This window comes from Ruditapes philippinarum, unplaced genomic scaffold (assembly GCF_026571515.1).
Source record: "Ruditapes philippinarum isolate M1 unplaced genomic scaffold, ASM2657151v2 ctg22849_1_1_1_1, whole genome shotgun sequence".
NCBI lineage: Eukaryota > Metazoa > Mollusca > Bivalvia > Venerida > Veneridae > Ruditapes > Ruditapes philippinarum.
In genome coordinates, this window is record NW_026863597.1 from 4543 (window position 1) to 11117 (window position 6575).

At 29.0% G+C, this 6575-nt stretch overlaps 1 long non-coding RNA gene across 1 annotated transcript; it reads right to left on the reverse strand.

Annotated features, from left to right (window-relative positions):
* Nucleotides 1-2259: 2259 nt before the first annotated feature.
* On the reverse strand, nucleotides 2260-5685 carry LOC132722635 (uncharacterized). Its single transcript, XR_009624635.1, has 2 exons — nucleotides 4163-5685; nucleotides 2260-3037 (listed from the first exon to the last, which is right to left on the reverse strand). It is a non-coding gene; the product is annotated as an uncharacterized LOC132722635 (long non-coding RNA).
* Between the last annotated feature and the right edge of the window lie 890 nt (nucleotides 5686-6575).

Below are 6575 nucleotides of genomic sequence, written 5' to 3' on the forward strand. Positions count from 1 at the left end.
TCATTTATGTACGTGCACCTTTTTTTCATGTCTGAATGAAAATATTAATCTTACCTAAGGTAATACCATCCTAATGCATTACATCAGCTTTGAAGAGTATTCAAATAGGCTAGAACTACTGTTAACTCCATTGAAATTGAGGGCCGTGGGTTCAATCTCCAGAAAGGTCAACTTTTTTTCTTTCTTTTTTTTCTTTAAAAGCTATTAATGTATCTCTCATGACCCATTTGGAAAGAAAAAAGTGTTCAATTTTAATTTATATAGGTATTTATTGGCTAAATTATGCTAAATCTAGTAATAAGTAATATTAACGTGATATTTTCAAAGTGTAATAAAATCAAAACTAGATGGTAAAAGTATTTCATATTTAACAAGATCAACCTATATAACTTCTTTCATTATCTAGAATGTTATTGCAGATTTTTTAAAGGTTACTCATTTATAAAAAGGGCCCTCATGACATCCTAGCTTGAGTTCAGAACAGTGGCCAGCACTTGATTTCCTTACAGTAAAATTTGTTTCAATTTTGCATACAGGTGTACTTTCAGGTATAAATCTGACCAATGATGTCATTTTATTAGTTCCTTATAGTGCTCATTCAAGTCGTAATACCTTAAAAGAAACAAAAAAAAAGTTTTTTCTTTCTTTCGTTCTTTCTTTCTTTTGTAAAAATGCAATATTTCACACAACGAAGTGAGGAAATATCAATATTTTCAGGTTTGCTACGCACTCTTTAAAATATTGTTATTACTTCAGTTTAACGTGTATTACTATTGTCTGTAATAACATTGGCCTGGCACTTGATTATCCTCGCATTATTCATGATAAATTTCTAGTAACAATACTACCGATATTGCCTTCTTGTGTTGATGTCTAGATAAAGAAGGTCGTGCAACAAGATAACTTTATCATCTTACCAAATAGAATTATGTTAAATCTCAATAAATTTGCTTATTTGATGGATGCACGGTACGGCAACTTTGCATGCTTTCTACAGCTCGGGGTATCGTTTAAGCTAGAAAGACTTAGTTTGTATGAAGTTAGCTGTCGTAGTATAGCCTGAATCCGAGGGTGACAGTGACAACTAGGATTGTGTGAGCCCTTTTGAACGGAGGCGCCTATTTCTTCCACAAACAGCCTTTTTCGGAGCTCAACTCCTTTATTTTTAACACTGGTTACAGACTGATTAAGCTTATTGTTTGCTGTAAAGTGACTTTCTTTCAGCTAAGGCTTCATTTCTGTGTAAATTACAAGGAGGTAAATTATCACCACCTTATGCTTCAAATCTTTAAGGGCACGACTGGTGTTCGCGAAAGCTGCTTTTTGTGTCTTAACAGGCGGATGGGTCCTCTTTAAGCACGCACTGCATCCATACACTTTACATTCTTTTGGTTATTCTTTCAATTGTGATAAATAACTGAATTAATTTAAATGATTTTAAAGTTCATATACGACAATGTGCATTGGAAATATTGGAAATATTAACTTTTGTTCGTTTACCCGTTTAATCATACTTATTTTATATTTTTTACTTTATTTTTGAATGCATTGATAAGTTTGAATGCAAGCTGGTATTTTGTATGGTCAATATACAGTTCAAATTCAAATACTGGAGTTTTAAATTTGTACTTTTCGCATGAATGGAAACAGAAAATGAATAAATCACTGTTGATAATAACAAAATATTCAACAACAAAAAAGAGAGAAAGAAAACGCTTGCATATCTATATGAAATTTATTGTTATTAAACACAATTAATATGTGAAAACAAACAAACTTGCAGCTAGACAAATACACATGTATATAACACGATAAAGGGGACATTTTTCGTAAAAGTAAACAAACTTTGCAATAAGAATGAATATAAATAATTGTCAATGATTCTTCTACGGATAGATCTGACGTCGGCCGTACATCAAAATGCTGTGAAATCATTTAAGAAAAACGGTAAATATAGCTACTGATACTGATAGTTTTTGAAAGAAATAAACCCACATTCTTACGCGCCTTTTAAAAAGAAAACTTTTGAATTGTTATATAAAGTAATTGGTTTAAAGGTTATGTTTTCCGTTTTTCTATCTTTCCTATTATTTATAAAAGATGTATGTATATTACAGTAATCATAAGAACCTGCAAAGTTTCGCAAACAGAAATATATACATATAAATACAGTTACAAATACACTGACACGGTGAATTAACTCTGACGAAAGCAGGGAAAATCATCATCAATCGCACAAATCAAAAAAAATAAATAAACTGATTTTGAAATAAAATATAATCAAGACTTGATATCAATTAACAAATACAAATATTATATACCTATATACTTATATATTATAAGCCCCTAAAGTAACAGTTTGTATTAGATATTTTCAACGAAAGTTACATTGTTTTTAAATGGAAAAGCTTTTTTTTTCCTTTTTGAACGAAATTCAAAAACATGCCAATGCATACAAAATAGTGTATGCCACTTTATTTGTTAACAATTCGTATAATGTTTTATAATGTTTTTATCAATCATGGACTCTTATTCACTCATTCCGAGAACATAATTCCTTAGTAAGCATATGCTTATTTTGTACATCAATTTAATTGCAATCAATTGAACATTAGAGCAAAGCTGTGTGTGATCAGGTATTTGTAAAATGATGCGGCAAAAATGCTCATAAATTAAGTAATTTCTTTCTATTTAAGAGATTTTAGTTAAATTAAATAACAATAACAAAGAAAATTATATTGTGTAGAAGAACGGCACATAAGAATCAAGAGCAAGGGTAATATAGTTAGTTTGAGCAATACATAAAACAATCAATTCTGGTTATACTTTTGTTCACTTTCCATTTTGCTCGAGTATTTATATTGAAAATTATGTGTATCATGGTATATCAAAAACATAAAAAACATAATAGTTCCTTTTTGGTTTGAAATGCATAAATGTAAACTCATTCCATCCACTGGTCCTTTACAAATACACTGGCGAATATCGCATATGCTATAGTAAAAACAACGAAACATATGATGCTGACGTAGAAGTCCTAAAAAAAGAAAAAAAAATCCTTGAAAACAACAATGTACTATACAAATAAAAGTAGCACAAACACTGCTGCTGTTTTATCACAATGTTACACAATTAAGAACTAATTTTTGATAAAGATGTGAAATTATTTAACAAAATATATTAACTGTTTATTAAGATGTAAACAAACTTTGCCACTTTCGTACGTTAATGTCATTTCCAGGAGTAACAAAATAAACCTCAGCAAGCAACATTTATTTCAGGTTGCAATCATTGCCTCATTTTCTGCCATATTATAGAATTTGGTAAAGTTATTTGCGATAAATTATGTTCTTAATTTGCTTTTATATATTTGCCATGTGCATTTATAAAGGGAAATTCAGTATGTTTACTCATTGAATCAAAGAAAAATATTTTTATAACAAATAAAAAAAAGTTTAAATAAATTAACATATTGATTTGTATGCTTGATGTTAAGAAATCGCATATTAAGAAGACCTTATCAAAACAAAAAAAGCATGATTTGTTAATTACTAATGCAAACAGTCGTCTTCATGTCGAAAACATCGATGAAATAAATAGGGGTTTGTTTTGCCATATCATCATCATTTACACGATAAAAAAGATACACGGAAATCAACTCCTGTCTTTTCGTCCGCTTATTAAGGCTTTTGATTTAAGAGCCGCAATATTTATAGCAGGGGAAAAGACCGTATGATGCATGCTTTGGTGGTCATATTAAAGATAAAACTGTTATTGCATCTAAATTTAGATGAATATTACTTAAGAGGTGTCTGACCAATGTGATAAATTATAGACTTGAATATTTACCGCATCATTATACTTGTTATTTTTACAAATAATAAACTGTTAATAATTAGTTATTCTTTCGATGAAATAAAGACGTATCACGCAATTTTTACGATTACATACGAAAAAAACATTGTGTGCCATGTTAGGCATCTACTTTGGAAACACGGATAGGTAAATATCATTTGTAATAAACTTATTTCTTAAATTTGTAAATTATATGCATTACAACACATCAATTTGAAGCATCATAACGTATTGACATGTGAAAACTTGAGATATGTTTTGCAAATAAAAACGTTTTTCTCTTGTACTTATTGAAATTAATCTTTACCTTTCGTAATGCTTTTTCGTAAGGCCCTCCAGGATTTACACCCTAAAAGATAATTAAATAGTCAAATCATTCAGTAAAAAAAAAAACATATACGTGATCATCGCCAAATAACGTTTTGGTGTTCCAATAAAAAGTACATAAAAGTATGAAACATTATAATTTTTTCATATTAAAATATTTTTTGTATAAAGTATTTAAAATAAAGGTATTATAAAGAGTTTATTTCAAATTTGTATTTAGGCCACCGGCCCATACACATGTATAAATATATAAACACAATAGCATAATGATATGGCAGCTAGTTAGGATAACATAGCATCACATAATATACGGGTTTACATAGAGTTGTATAAAGTACAATGACATGTTGTCAGAACAGCATTTTAGCCAATTTTCACAAAACATGTAATTGTGTAATAAGATTTAGCAACTAACATAAAGACATTATTTAAGATATAGATTCATTTCGCAGTTTAAATGCATTAATATAAAAACATTGATAAGTTTCGTATTGTCTTAACACTTTTGCATGACATAAATAAGTTAAATTTATGATTATTTGGATGTTCCAAATACTTATTTGGTATAAATTGTTGACATAAAGTATCATATAAAGGACATTTTAAAAATTCGCATTCAATTTCACATCGAGAGTGTATACAAAAACGGATTTCCCTTGGAATATCAATATGTCTTCCTTTCTCTATCATTAATTGATGAGAAGAGGACCTAAAAGCAGCAAGACTACTCCTAAATTTCAATATATATTTCTCCAGATATTTTTCAAAATTAATATTACATTTAAAATTTCTATAGAATACTAGCTTTCTGTTTTCTAAACACTCACTGTTCCAATTTTGCATGTATTGATCTTTTAATCTATTTACGTAAAGAGTAAGAAATAATTTTGCATTTTCAAGCTTTTGTTGTTCCAAAATATAGCCAAAACCATTCTTATAGAGATTTAATCGTAGAGTTGTCACCCAATTTTTATAACCTAGTTCATCTAACTGTTTAAGCATAAAATAACTTTTTTAACATATCTCTCATCATCCATATATAAAATCCGTATCCAAAATTTAATACATCTTTTTGTTGCATACACACGTACATTGTATATATACATTGGGTATCTTCCACAATCTACCATTACAACTGCATTACACGATAATATTCATAAATCTCTTACATGCATATATTTGAACACGTTCTATACAATCCCTAACTACAAGTCCCCATATTTCAAATGTATGTAGATTCAAATCTTGTTTGCACCGCTTATTATACAAATTTGGCTTACTTAACAATAACATTTTCCTGTATCTTTATTGATATGATTATTTTATAAATAAGACTATGAGATAATATATCTAAGTTAAACATGTTTTCATCAAGTCATTATTATATGAACAGAAAAATAAAAATTATATTTGGTTTCATTTTTTTATATTCTATTTTGTACATAAACGTTGGTGATTTGCACACTTTTGTATAGCTAATTTTGTGCAAAATGCACCTAAACATCGATAGTAGTATGATAACTTAGCGAGTCTAGCGCACCACCCTAAAAAAATAAAAAAAAATAATTTCCAGTTATACCCACTTTTTTATAACCTACTTTTTTAAAAAGATTTTCTTCTCCCCCACCCTAAAAAAATAAAAAAAAATAATTTCCAGTTATACCCCCTTTTTTATAACCTACTTTTTTAAAAAGATTTTCTTCTCCATCACACCTAAAAAAAAATTTTTTATCCCCGGCGGGACTCGAACCCACACCCCTAAACCCGAAAAAATTATATTCGTAAAAAGTAAAATGTAATAATACCTATTACTATACTACCGACGATTAATGCTGTTTTTTTATCTTCGTGTTCTATTGATATATTTTTTTCTTTTTTTTCTATTCCATCTGACACTTTAACTAAAGATTTAGCTATTTCTTTAGGTTCTGGTAAAGATTTCTTTGTTGGCGTTCCTTTAATTTCTGTATGTAGAATTGGTTTAATTGGTTGAATATTAACATCATTATTCAATCCAAGCTTTTGATAATCAGTTGCTACTATAATTTTATTATTATAATTTTGTATTTCTCCGATTCTTAATTCCATATTACTAGGAGACATGTACAAACCAATTCCGTAAACATAATCAACTTTACTTCTGGCATATTTTAATGTATTTTGATATCTTTTAATTTGACTCGGTAAATCTACGGGACTATTAATTGCATCCTCAACGTTTGCAAGAAATTGTTTCTGCGCATCAAAAGCTGTTCCTGTTCCGAGTATATCAGTTCTTGTTTGAGATTGTGAACCAAGAATAGCCCAACAATAGGTTCTTATTGATTCGTTAATCCGTTGAACGCCTGCTCTCGTAAAACCTTCTGAAGTATCGAGAATAAATGTGGTCCAAA